Here is a 13,671-nt window from a genome sequence, read left to right as displayed (position 1 = left end):
TAGAAGAGATAAAACAGAGTCTGATGCAAGGGATAAGAAAGGAACCCTAGGCCACAAGTGAGAATAGAGGGACAGGCACGGAGAGGAGAACATTGTCATCTATTCAAGTCTATGGGGAGGTCATGCTGATTCAAGCTTGCAACTTCATTGGAAACAAGTGGCCGGACTTGGGGTTCATCACACCTACAGTGCCCTTGTGCCTTAAGCATAATGCAAAGTCAAGAAAGATGTCTTGAGGACATTGAAGAGAAGAATCGATGCCTCCTTTCCAAGGCCCATAGCATTCTTTGAAGGTCAGTCTCTTTTTCCGAAGCTCTGGTGTCACGTGGGCCCACTGGGCACATGGTAATGTGTCCCAAGAGATGTCTTGGAAGCCTTGAAGGAATGGAGCCCTGTCACGCTTGGGGTATGTCTCTTTGTTTGGAAGTGCTCTACAAGGGTGCTGAAAAGCACCCTCTTCCACAGGGCTTCGTTCCTTCGTGAAGGCTGCCCTCCCAGGCTAGTGTGCTCTGTTTGCCTCCATCGAAATTCTCTCCCCCTACCTCTTGCCGTAGAAGGATTATTGATTATGTGTTTTGACACCATATGTAAGGAAGTTGCACGAAAATTAGAACTTTACAGTTGTGTTTCAAGAAAAATAAACAGGCCAGGGTAGAGGATGTAGGGCAAACAAATGGCACACCCTATAAAAATTAAGTAAGCCCGTATCTGGACGGAATCTAGGGGAACGTTCAAGGATCAGGGGTCAAGTTCGAAACTTCCCAAATCCGGAAAAGAGACAGAAAAATATCTTTCCTGGAGAGTGGAATTCATCCGATTTGTCTAAGTGGTCTTGGAAACATTGTGTCCGTGAAGGGGGTTGCCAGGACCACCTCGAATTTGGAGTTTCTGATCTCAGGATGTCAAACCAACCCACATGACCACGTGTTCTCAGTGCTTAGTTTGACCTAGGCTAGGGTAGCCAAGAGTCCTACAAGTGACCGGTGCAAATTCAAGGACAACAACCAAGAGTCACGAAAGCACTCACACCTCACCCTAGAGAACATACAGCGATTAACGAAATACAAACTAATCCCTTGGAATGAAGGAGAACGGACTGATAAGCATGTCTAAGGGAGATAGCTGAGAAAGACCATGACGAGTATACTATGGAAAAGAAAAAGAGGACCCAGAAAATGGAAGGTGAACAGAAATCACACCTGAATTATCCACAATGAAAGATGATGTCCGTCTTTAGACAGACTCTGCTGGAACGTTTGAAAGTCAGAGAAATTCACAAGCCAAAAAACGGCAGCGAAGGTCAAGCATGGGCTAACTGGGAAGGGTGAGTTATGAGACTGCTCCAAGCAGGCTCTGAAACCTGTATCCAGGAAGCATGCTGGACCTCAGAGACACAATTATGACAAATCCTCTGACATCACAATGGACCCGAAAAACAACCTAGCCTCATCTACACAGTGCTAGAGTTGGGCTCACTAGTATATTTAACTCCCATTGCACTCAACTGCACGTTGCCACTGAACATGTAAGTGGCCGGCCGGTGGTGCAGTGGTGAGGTCCGCACCTTCTGGGTCTGTGGCCCAGTATGGGCTGGGTGGAATCCTCGGTTTGGGCCTCCTCACCACTGCTTCAGTTGTTCTGGTGCAGGCGTCCGAGGTAGAGTAGAGGCAGATGGGAAGGGACGTTGGACAGGGCCAGACTTCCACAGCAAATACAGGAGCATTGCCAGCAGATGTGAGCACAGCAATGCACTTGTGCCAAAACAAAACCAATTAAAAGTTGCAAAGAACAGAAAAACTGAAGCTAAGAAAAAAAAAAAACAAAAAAACAGGAGCTTGCCATTACGAAGAATAGGATCTCTGTGAATAACCTTAGCAAAACAGGTGAATTCTATGTTAATTCAAAAACTAGCAAACCTTTGGGGAAAGAAACTCAAGAAGACACAAGAAAAAAAAAGATATCGAGGGATCTAGGAATGGAAGGATTAACACACTTGAAAGGTTCATACCGCAGTAAGGAATCTCTGGATTCCATGCAATCCCAGTCAAAGTTGCAGCAGTATTTGCCACAGAGAAGAAGAGAGAATCCTAAAGTTTCTAGCCAGCAACACGAGACCCTGACTAGGCAAAGGAATCCTCAGGAAAACGAACAAAGCGGCACGTGTCACAATTTCTGATTTCAACATAGAGGACGAAGCGCTAGGTACCGAAACGGCACAGTCTGGGCCCAAAAACAGGCATGAAGACCCATGCAAAACAATTGAGAGCCAAGAGCCCAACTCAAACTTACATGGACAGCCCATTTTGGACCAGGGAGCCAAGTGGAGACAGCGGAGAAAGGAGAGTCTGTACAATAAACGGTGCTGGGAAGCCTGCACAGCCACATGGAACACAACGAGAGTACACCATGATGTTACACCTGGCACACACACCACCTGAAATGGATTAAAGCCTTGAATGGCAGACTTGAAACCGTGAACCTTGTAGGAGAAGACCTAGGCAGAGTGCTCTTTGCCATCTGTCTGAGCCGCCTATTTGGAAGAAGCATGTCTGACTGGGCAAGGGCAACAAAGGAAACAAGAAACAAACGGGACCACATCAAATGCACACACTTCTGCCCACTCAAGGAAACCATCAACTGAATACTAAGACACCACAACAATTGGGAGAGGATGTTTGCAAACCACACATCGGACAAGGGGTGAAAAGCCCAAAGATACAATCAACTCGCACGTCTCCACAAGAAAAAAAACAAGCCAATGAAAACCTGGTCAAAAGATGGAAGCAGAGATTTCTCCGAAGAAGACAGAAAGAGGGCCAGTAGGTGCATGAAAACTTGTTCACCATCATTAAGTCTCAGGAAAATGCAAATCCAAACTGCAAGGCCATGGCAGCTCACTGTGGTCAGCATGGCTAGAAGGAAGCAGACAGGAAATAACAAGTGTCAGAGAGGAGGTGGAGAGAAGGGAAGCCTCCTGCACTGCTGGTGGGAGTGTAACCCGGTGCAGCCACGATGCCAAAGGTGTGGAACTGCCTCAGAAATTTAAGTATCCATGTCCCGTATGACCCAGCCATTAATCTGCCGCTTGCTTATCCAAAACAGTCAGAAAGACTACCGCATAAAGACATGTGCATGGCTGTGTTCACCACAGTCTTACTCCTGATCTCCAAGACTTGGAAAGCACCCTGGTGTCCAGCAAGGGATGATTGGAGAAGGAAGATGGGCTATAGCCACACAATGGTATACCACTCAGCCGGAACAAATGATGCAATCCAGCCATTTGTGACCACCAGAATGGCTGTGAGGGTTTTAGGGGAAGTGTAACAAGCCCCAGTGAGAAATTCAAATACCATAGAATCTCACTTACAAGGAGAAGAAAAAGCAAGCACTAACCAACAGGTGGCACTGAACATTTGTATGCGGGCTCCCAGAGGCAAAGAGGGGCGGTGACGGAGGGTGAAAGAGAAGATTAGGCACAAGTGTGTGGTGAGGGCCTGTGATTAGTCTTACACTGGTGAAGATGATGTAAGCTACACAGAAGTCTAAAGCAATGAGGATGTGAATCTGGAAGTTATAGTACGTTCTAATGCAGGGTCATGGCTATAAATTCACCTCAAATCAAAAATCCAAAAAGGGGTCCAGAATGATGTCATAAAGCTTTGGGGGCGGAAAGAGTTTACAGAAGGTGAACTTCCAAGGATGGAAAATCACCTCCAAATGCTTACAGATGCTACAGAAAGGCAGACCATTCCAAATAGGTGAAGAGGAATACTACGAAGAGAACATGATCAGTCCTAAACCCATGAACGAACGGAAAATGTTACCGTCCATGATGTTATTACTAATCACCTTCACGAATAATCCAAACAGGCCCACGTCTTCCCAAGTTCAGGCAAAAGGTTGGTCCAAAAGTACAATTCAGGGCCGGCCCTGTGGTGGAGCAGGTAAGTGCCCACATTCCGCTTGGGCGGCCCGGGCCTCACTGTTTCACATTACGAGTGCATATCACATTAGTAGTGTTAGGAAATATAGATTTCATGGTATGGTGCGGGCAGAGATCATAAATAAGCAGCAATTGTGAGGATACGCTATCAATACGCACAAGAAAAGGAACCATAAGAATATTACAATCTATGGAAGTATCTGGTACACTTCCCAAAGGCAGAAGGAAGGAAATCTTGTGACCTGCCAAGGTGGAATTGGCAGAGTGCCACGAGATGACACCATCATTGTGCATCAGAACATTCCCTGGGCAACTTCAACTTGTGAGGGAGTCCAGGACTTTTTCTGGGTAAGGTCCACCCATTTTGCCATCTACCCAAGATATAAGAGATAAAACCCAGGATAATCTTACAGGAGTGAAACCAGTGTCTAGAGAGAATGTAGGAGCCCTTTCGAAGTTCAAGGAGAAAGATAGAAACTGACAACAATTGCAGAAAAAGGAAAACTATCCTACCTAGACAGGGTGAGGAGTCAGACTGGTCTGAGATGGCTGTGAAACTCTGTGTGCACGGAGGTTGTCAGGACAACTTCGAATTTTGAGGTCGCTTATGACATCACGGTGAACATGTCCCCCAGGGTGGCCGCATGGTTACAGTCTGAGGATTGGCCTAGGCTAGGCTATTAAAGGGACAGATACCCAGAAACAGGTTTGGCAAACAGAAAGCAGGCACAGAAACTAGAAGAGATAAAACAGAGTCTGATGCAAGGGATAAGAAAGGAACCCTAGGCCACAAGTGAGAATAGAGGGACAGGCACGGAGAGGAGAACATTGTCATCTATTCAAGTCTATGGGGAGGTCATGCTGATTCAAGCTTGCAACTTCATTGGAAACAAGTGGCCGGACTTGGGGTTCATCACACCTACAGTGCCCTTGTGCCTTAAGCATAATGCAAAGTCAAGAAAGATGTCTTGAGGACATTGAAGAGAAGAATCGATGCCTCCTTTCCAAGGCCCATAGCATTCTTTGAAGGTCAGTCTCTTTTTCCGAAGCTCTGGTGTCACGTGGGCCCACTGGGCACATGGTAATGTGTCCCAAGAGATGTCTTGGAAGCCTTGAAGGAATGGAGCCCTGTCACGCTTGGGGTATGTCTCTTTGTTTGGAAGTGCTCTACAAGGGTGCTGAAAAGCACCCTCTTCCACAGGGCTTCGTTCCTTCGTGAAGGCTGCCCTCCCAGGCTAGTGTGCTCTGTTTGCCTCCATCGAAATTCTCTCCCCCTACCTCTTGCCGTAGAAGGATTATTGATTATGTGTTTTGACACCATATGTAAGGAAGTTGCACGAAAATTAGAACTTTACAGTTGTGTTTCAAGAAAAATAAACAGGCCAGGGTAGAGGATGTAGGGCAAACAAATGGCACACCCTATAAAAATTAAGTAAGCCCGTATCTGGACGGAATCTAGGGGAACGTTCAAGGATCAGGGGTCAAGTTCGAAACTTCCCAAATCCGGAAAAGAGACAGAAAAATATCTTTCCTGGAGAGTGGAATTCATCCGATTTGTCTAAGTTGTCTTGGAAACATTGTGTCCGTGAAGGGGGTTGCCAGGACCACCTCGAATTTGGAGTTTCTGATCTCAGGATGTCAAACCAACCCACATGACCACGTGTTCTCAGTGCTTAGTTTGACCTTGGCTAGGGTAGCCAAGAGTCCTACAAGTGACCGGTGCAAATTCAAGGACAACAACCAAGAGTCACGAAAGCACTCACACCTCACCCTAGAGAACATACAGCGATTAAAGAAATACAAACTAATCCCTTGGAATGAAGGAGAACGGACTGATAAGCATGTCTAAGGGAGATAGCTGAGAAAGACCATGACGAGTATACTATGGAAAAGAAAAAGAGGACCCAGAAAATGGAAGGTGAACAGAAATCACACCTGAATTATCCACAATGAAAGATGATGTCCGTCTTTAGACACACTCTGCTGGAACGTTTGAAAGTCAGAGAAATTCACAAGCCAAAAAACGGCAGCGAAGGTCAAGCATGGGCTAACTGGGAAGGGTGAGTTATGAGACTGCTCCAAGCAGGCTCTGAAACCTGTATCCAGGAAGCATGCTGGACCTCAGAGAAACAATTATGACAAATCCTCTGACATCACAATGGACCCGAAAAACAACCTAGCCTCATCTACACAGTGCTAGAGTTGGGCTCACTAGTATATTTAACTCCCGTTGCACTCAACTGCACGTTGCCACTGAACATGTCAGTGGCCGGCCGGTGGTGCAGTGGTGAGGTCCGCACCTTCTGGGTCTGTGGCCCAGTATGGGCTGGGTGGAATCCTCGGTTTGGGCCTCCTCACCACTGCTTCAGTTGTTCTGGTGCAGGCGTCCGAGGTAGAGTAGAGGCAGATGGGAAGGGACGTTGGACAGGGCCAGACTTCCACAGCAAATACAGGAGCATTGCCAGCAGATGTGAGCACAGCAATGCACTTGTGCCAAAACAAAACCAATTAAAAGTTGCAAAGAATAGAAAAACTGAAGCTAAGGAAAAAAAAAACAAAAAAACAGGAGCTTGCCATTACGAAGAATAGGATCTCTGTGAATAACCTTAGCAAAACAGGTGAATTCTATGTTAATTCAAAAACTAGCAAACCTTTGGGGAAAGAAACTCAAGAAGACACAAGAAAAAAAAAGATATCGAGGGATCTAGGAATGGAAGGATTAACACACTTGAAAGGTTCATACCGCAGTAAGGAATCTCTGGATTCCATGCAATCCCAGTCAAAGTTGCAGCAGTATTTGCCACAGAGAAGAAGAGAGAATCCTAAAGTTTCTAGCCAGCAACACGAGACCCTGACTAGGCAAAGGAATCCTCAGGAAAACGAACAAAGCGGCACGTGTCACAATTTCTGATTTCAACATAGAGGACGAAGCGCTAGGTACCGAAACGGCACAGTCTGGGCCCCAAAACAGGCATGAAGACCCATGCAAAACAATTGAGAGCTCAGAGCCCAACTCAAACTTACATGGACAGCCCATTTTGGACCAGGGAGCCAAGTGGAGACAGCGGAGAAAGGAGAGTCTCTACAATAAACGGTGCTGGGAAGCCTGCACAGCCACATGGAACACAACGAGAGTACACCATGATGTTACACCTGGCACACACACCACCTGAAGTGGATTAAAGCCTTGAATGGCAGACTTGAAACCGTGAACCTTGTAGGAGAAGACCTAGGCAGAGTGCTCTTTGCCATCTGTCTGAGCCGCCTATTTGGAAGAAGCATGTCTGACTGGGCAAGGGCAACAAAGGAAACAAGAAACAAACGGGACCACATCAAATGCACACACTTCTGCCCACTCAAGGAAACCATCAACTGAATACTAAGACACCACAACAATTGGGAGAGGATGTTTGCAAACCACACATCGGACAAGGGGTGAAAAGCCCAAAGATACAATCAACTCGCACGTCTCCACAAGAAAAAAAACAAGCCAATGAAAACCTGGTCAAAAGATGGAAGCAGAGATTTCTCCGAAGAAGACAGAAAGAGGGCCAGTAGGTGCATGAAAACTTGTTCACCATCATTAAGTCTCAGGAAAATGCAAATCCAAACTGCAAGGCCATGGCAGCTCACTGTGGTCAGCATGGCTAGAAGGAAGCAGACAGGAAATAACAAGTGTCAGAGAGGAGGTGGAGAGAAGGGAAGCCTCCTGCACTGCTGGTGGGAGTGTAACCCGGTGCAGCCACGATGCCAAAGGTGTGGAACTGCCTCAGAAATTTAAGTATCCATGTCCCGTATGACCCAGCTATTAATCTGCCGCTTGCTTATCCAAAACAGTCAGAAAGACTACCGCATAAAGACATGTGCATGGCTGTGTTCACCACAGTCTTACTCCTGATCTCCAAGACTTGGAAAGCACCCTGGTGTCCAGCAAGGGATGATTGGAGAAGGAAGATGGGCTATAGCCACACAATGGTATACCACTCAGCCGGAACAAATGATGCAATCCAGCCATTTGTGACCACCAGAATGGCTGTGAGGGTTTTAGGGGAAGTGTAACAAGCCCCAGTGAGAAATTCAAATACCATAGAATCTCACTTACAAGGAGAAGAAAAAGCAAGCACTAACCAACAGGTGGCACTGAACATTTGTATGCGGGCTCCCAGAGGCAAAGAGGGGCGGTGACGGAGGGTGAAAGAGAAGATTAGGCACAAGTGTGTGGTGAGGGCCTGTGATTAGTCTTACACTGGTGAAGATGATGTAAGCTACACAGAAGTCTAAAGCAATGAGGATGTGAATCTGGAAGTTATAGTACGTTCTAAGGCAGGGTCATGGCTATAAATTCACCTCAAATCAAAAATCCAAAAAGGGGTCCAGAATGATGTCATAAAGCTTTGGGGGCGGAAAGAGTTTACGGAAGGTGAACTTCCAAGGATGGAAAATCACCTCCAAATGCTTACAGATGCTACAGAAAGGCAGACCATTCCAAATAGGTGAAGAGGAATACTACGAAGAGAACATGATCAGTCCTAAACCCATGAACGAACGGAAAATGTTACCGTCCATGATGTTATTACTAATCACCTTCACGAATAATCCAAACAGGCCCACGTCTTCCCAAGTTCAGGCAAAAGGTTGGTCCAAAAGTCCAATTCAGGGCCGGCCCTGTGGTGGAGCAGGTAAGTGCCCACATTCCGCTTGGGCGGCCCGGGCCTCACTGTTTCACATTACGAGTGCATATCACATTAGTAGTGTTAGGAAATATAGATTTCATGGTATGGTGCGGGCAGAGATCATAAATAAGCAGCAATTGTGAGGATACGTTATCAATACGCACAAGAAAAGGAACCATAAGAATATTACAATCTATGGAAGTATCTGGTACACTTCCCAAAGTCAGAAGGAAGGAAAACTTGTGACCTGCCAAGGTGGAATTGGCAGAGTGCCACGAGATGACACCATCATTGTGCATCAGAACATTCCCTGGGCAACTTCAACTTGTGAGGGAGTCCAGGACTTTTTCTGGGTAAGGTCCACCCATTTTGCCATCTACCCAAGATATAAGAGATAAAACCCAGGATAATCTTACAGGAGTGAAACCAGTGTCTAGAGAGAATGTAGGAGCCCTTTCGAAGTTCAAGGAGAAAGATAGAAACTGACAACAATTGCAGAAAAAGGAAAACTATCCTACCTAGACAGGGTGAGGAGTCAGACTGGTCTGAGATGGCTGTGAAAGTCTGTGTGCACGGAGGTTGTCAGGACAACTTCGAATTTTGAGGTCGCTTATGACATCACGGTGAACATGTCCCCCAGGGTGGCCGCATGGTTACAGTCTGAGGATTGGCCTAGGCTAGGCTATTAAAGGGACAGATACCCAGAAACAGGTTTGGCAAACAGAAAGCAGGCACAGAAACTAGAAGAGATAAAACAGAGTCTGATGCAAGGGATAAGAAAGGAACCCTAGGCCACAAGTGAGAATAGAGGGACAGGCACGGAGAGGAGAACATTGTCATCTATTCAAGTCTATGGGGAGGTCATGCTGATTCAAGCTTGCAACTTCATTGGAAACAAGTGGCCGGACTTGGCGTTCATCACACCTACAGTGCCCTTGTGCCTTAAGCATAATGCAAAGTCAAGAAAGATGTCTTGAGGACATTGAAGAGAAGAATCGATGCCTCCTTTCCAAGGCCCATAGCATTCTTTGAAGGTCAGTCTCTTTTTCCGAAGCTCTGGTGTCACGTGGGCCCACTGGGCACATGGTAATGTGTCCCAAGAGATGTCTTGGAAGCCTTGAAGGAATGGAGCCCTGTCACGCTTGGGGTATGTCTCTTTGTTTGGAAGTGCTCTACAAGGGTGCTGAAAAGCACCCTCTTCCACAGGGCTTCGTTCCTTCGTGAAGGCTGCCCTCCCAGGCTAGTGTGCTCTGTTTGCCTCCATCGAAATTCTCTCCCCCTACCTCTTGCCGTAGAAGGATTATTGATTATGTGTTTTGACACCATATGGAAGGAAGTTGCACGAAAATTAGAACTTTACAGTTGTGTTTCAAGAAAAATAAACAGGCCAGGGTAGAGGATGTAGGGCAAACAAATGGCACACCCTATAAAAATTAAGTAAGCCCGTATCTGGACGGAATCTAGGGGAACGTTCAAGGATCAGGGGTCAAGTTCGAAACTTCCCAAATCCGGAAAAGAGACAGAAAAATATCTTTCCTGGAGAGTGGAATTCATCCGATTTGTCTAAGTTGTCTTGGAAACATTGTGTCCGTGAAGGGGGTTGCCAGGACCACCTCGAATTTGGAGTGTCTGATCTCAGGATGTCAAACCAACCCACATGACCACGTGTTCTCAGTGCTTAGTTTGACCTTGGCTAGGGTAGCCAAGAGTCCTACAAGTGACCGGTGCAAATTCAAGGACAACAACCAAGAGTCACGAAAGCACTCACACCTCACCCTAGAGAACATACAGCGATTAAAGAAATACAAACTAATCCCTTGGAATGAAGGAGAACGGACTGATAAGCATGTCTAAGGGAGATAGCTGAGAAAGACCATGACGAGTATACTATGGAAAAGAAAAAGAGGACCCAGAAAATGGAAGGTGAACAGAAATCACACCTGAATTATCCACAATGAAAGATGATGTCCGTCTTTAGACAGACTCTGCTGGAACGTTTGAAAGTCAGAGAAATTCACAAGCCAAAAAACGGCAGCGAAGGTCAAGCATGGGCTAACTGGGAAGGGTGAGTTATGAGACTGCTCCAAGCAGGCTCTGAAACCTGTATCCAGGAAGCATGCTGGACCTCAGAGACACAATTATGACAAATCCTCTGACATCACAATGGACCCGAAAAACAAGCTAGCCTCATCTACACAGTGCTAGAGTTGGGCTCACTAGTATATTTAACTCCCATTGCACTCAACTGCACGTTGCCACTGAACATGTCAGTGGCCGGCCGGTGGTGCAGTGGTGAGGTCCGCACCTTCTGGGTCTGTGGCCCAGTATGGGCTGGGTGGAATCCTCGGTTTGGGCCTCCTCACCACTGCTTCAGTTGTTCTGGTGCAGGCGTCCGAGGTAGAGTAGAGGCAGATGGGAAGGGATGTTGGACAGGGCCAGACTTCCACAGCAAATACAGGAGCATTGCCAGCAGATGTGAGCACAGCAATGCACTTGTGCCAAAACAAAACCAATTAAAAGTTGCAAAGAATAGAAAAACTGAAGCTAAGGAAAAAAAAAAAAAAAAAAAACAGGAGCTTGCCATTACGAAGAATAGGATCTCTGTGAATAACCTTAGCAAAACAGGTGAATTCTATGTTAATTCAAAAACTAGCAAACCTTTGGGGAAAGAAACTCAAGAAGACACAAGAAAAAAAAAAGATATCGAGGGATCTAGGAATGGAAGGATTAACACACTTGAAAGGTTCATACCGCAGTAAGGAATCTCTGGATTCCATGCAATCCCAGTCAAAGTTGCAGCAGTATTTGCCACAGAGAAGAAGAGAGAATCCTAAAGTTTCTAGCCAGCAACACGAGACCCTGACTAGGCAAAGGAATCCTCAGGAAAACGAACAAAGCGGCACGTGTCACAATTTCTGATTTCAACATAGAGGACGAAGCGCTAGGTACCGAAACGGCACAGTCTGGGCCCCAAAACAGGCATGAAGACCCATGCAAAACAATTGAGAGCCCAGAGCCCAACTCAAACTTACATGGACAGCCCATTTTGGACCAGGGAGCCAAGTGGAGACAGCGGAGAAAGGAGAGTCTCTACAATAAACGGTGCTGGGAAGCCTGCACAGCCACATGGAACACAACGAGAGTACACCATGCTGTTACACCTGGCACACACACCACCTGAAATGGATTAAAGCCTTGAATGGCAGACTTGAATCCGTGAACCTTGTAGGAGAAGACCTAGGCAGAGTGCTCTTTGCCATCTGTCTGAGCTGCCTATTGGGAAGAAGCATGTCTGACTGGGCAAGGGCAACAAAGGAAACAAGAAACAAACGGGACCACATCAAATGCACACACTTCTGCCAGTCAAGGAAACCATCAACTGAATACTAAGACACCACAACAATTGGGAGAGGATGTTTGCAAACCACACATCGGACAAGGGGTGAAAAGCCCAAAGATACAATCAACTCGCACGTCTCCACAAGAAAAAAAACAAGCCAATGAAAACCTGGTCAAAAGATGGAAGCAGAGATTTCTCCGAAGAAGACAGAAAGAGGGCCAGTAGGTGCATGAAAACTTGTTCACCATCATTAAGTCTCAGGAAAATGCAAATCCAAACTGCAAGGCCATGGCAGCTCACTGTGGTCAGCATGGCTAGAAGGAAGCAGACAGGAAATAACAAGTGTCAGAGAGGAGGTGGAGAGAAGGGAAGCCTCCTGCACTGCTGGTGGGAGTGTAACCCGGTGCAGCCACGATGCCAAAGGTGTGGAACTGCCTCAGAAATTTAAGTATCCATGTCCCGTATGACCCAGCTATTAATCTGCCGCTTGTTTATCCAAAACAGTCAGAAAGACTACCGCATGAAGACATGTGCATGGCTGTGTTCACCACAGTCTTACTCCTGATATCCAAGACTTGGAAAGCACCCTGGTGTCCAGCAAGGGATGATTGGAGAAGGAAGATGGGCTATAGCCACACAATGGTATACCACTCAGCCGGAACAAATGATGCAATCCAGCCATTTGTGACCACCAGAATGGCTGTGAGGGTTTTAGGGGAAGTGTAACAAGCCCCAGTGAGAAATTCAAATACCATAGAATCTCACTTACAAGGAGAAGGAAATGCAAGCACTAACCAACAGGTGGCACTGAACATTTGTATGCGGGCTCCCAGAGGCAAAGAGGGGCGGTGACGGAGGGTGAAAGAGAAGATTAGGCACAAGTGTGTGGTGAGGGCCTGTGATTAGTCTTACACTGGTGAAGATGATGTAAGCTACACAGAAGTCTAAAGCAATGAGGATGTGAATCTGGAAGTTATAGTACGTTCTAAGGCAGGGTCATGGCTATAAATTCACCTCAAATCAAAAATCCAAAAAGGGGTCCAGAATGATGTCATAAAGCTTTGGGGGCGGAAAGAGTTTACGGAAGGTGAACTTCCAAGGATGGAAAATCACCTCCAAATGCTTACAGATGCTACAGAAAGGCAGACCATTCCAAATAGGTGAAGAGGAATACTACGAAGAGAACATGATCAGTCCTAAACCCATGAACGAACGGAAAATGTTACCGTCCATGATGTTATTACTAATCACCTTCACGAATAATCCAAACAGGCCCACGTCTTCCCAAGTTCAGGCAAAAGGTTGGTCCAAAAGTACAATTCAGGGCCGGCCCTGTGGTGGAGCAGGTAAGTGCCCACATTCCGCTTGGGCGGCCCGGGCCTCACTGTTTCACATTACGAGTGCATATCACATTAGTAGTGTTAGGAAATATAGATTTCATGGTATGGTGCGGGCAGAGATCATAAATAAGCAGCAATTGTGAGGATACGTTATCAATACGCACAAGAAAAGGAACCATAAGAATATTACAATCTATGGAAGTATCTGGTACACTTCCCAAAGGCAGAAGGAAGGAAAACTTGTGACCTGCCAAGGTGGAATTGGCAGAGTGCCACGAGATGACACCATCATTGTGCATCAGAACATTCCCTGGGCAACTTCAACTTGTGAGGGAGTCCAGGACTTTTTCTGGGTAAGGTCCACCCATTTTGCCA

This window comes from Equus asinus, chromosome 23 (genome assembly GCF_041296235.1).
Source record: "Equus asinus isolate D_3611 breed Donkey chromosome 23, EquAss-T2T_v2, whole genome shotgun sequence".
NCBI lineage: Eukaryota > Metazoa > Chordata > Mammalia > Perissodactyla > Equidae > Equus > Equus asinus.
The sequence above is the reverse complement of the archived record's forward strand: the minus strand, read 5'-3'. Positions refer to the sequence as shown.